We start from the raw sequence: 1124 nt of genomic DNA, 5'->3' as shown, positions 1-1124 counted from the left end.
ATCATCTGCTCCCACGTTAGCGCAAGCTTAGGTTTTTCTGAAGCAGCAGCTGCCGCCCTTCCCTTCTGCTCCACGGCAGCGTCCGTGCCTAGTAGCATCTGTACCATTTACTTTTCTAGAAAGACACGCAATAAGGAGGGGGTGGCCTGCTATGGTTTTGCTTTATGTTGAATTTAATCATGGGTAGCAATTTCATAGGGGACCTCTTTCCTACCATCAACATCGCCTATAACCACCAATACTTGGATTTGTTTTTGAATGAAAGAGCTTTTTTTTCATGGTGTATAATGTATTTTTTGTCATTGTTTGTTTATGAGACCAAGTGTATAATGAGTTGTTTCTGTTAAAGCAACATCAATAACATCACTCTGCTGCCGTATTTCAATTACATGTACACAATACAATTATTTTATTTCATTCATTTTTCTTAGTATTTTGAATTTAACTACCACAACTATCACTCTGCCCAAACCATTTCTATAAATTCACCGCTGAAATTCCTAGATCGCTATCTCAATTCCTTCTCGAGAAAATCAAACAAACACGAACATGATGAATAAACTTTTTGGCTGAGCGATTAGCGAAGCCTATTACTCCAGTGATGATCAAAAAGTTTCGTGTCTGTGTGTGTGTGTGTCTGTCGGTAATCACGATAACTTGAGCTGGGTACCTGAAATTTTTGGCTGAGCGTTTAGCGAAGCCTATTACTCCAGTGATGATCAAAAAGTTTCCTGTCTGTCTGTCTGTGTGTGTCTGTCATCACGATAAACCAAGAACGAATTGAGCTAGCGACCTGGGATTTTTAGGGTCGTTTTGTGTCATAAAAAGACAGATCAAGTTCGAAGAAGAGCGCTCTAGCCCAAAAATTGGAGTTTTGGCTGACCGATTAGCGAAGCCTATTACTCCTGTGATGATCAAAAAGTTACGCGTCTGTCTGTCTGTGTGTCTGTCTGTCATCACGATAACTCGAGAACGAATTGAGCTAGCGACCTGGGATTTTCAGGGTCGTTTTGTATCGTAAAAATACAGATCGAGTTCGGAGAAGAGCATTGTAGCTCAAAAATTCGATTTAAAAAAAAAATCAAAAACCACAGGTCCCCAAAAAAATGTTTTTTAAAAATATT

The sequence above is a fragment of the Frankliniella occidentalis genome, unplaced genomic scaffold, assembly GCF_000697945.3.
Source record: "Frankliniella occidentalis isolate FOCC.00 unplaced genomic scaffold, Focc_3.1 Scaffold260, whole genome shotgun sequence".
Taxonomy (NCBI): Eukaryota; Metazoa; Arthropoda; class Insecta; order Thysanoptera; family Thripidae; genus Frankliniella; species Frankliniella occidentalis.
This window is presented reverse-complemented; position numbering follows the sequence as displayed.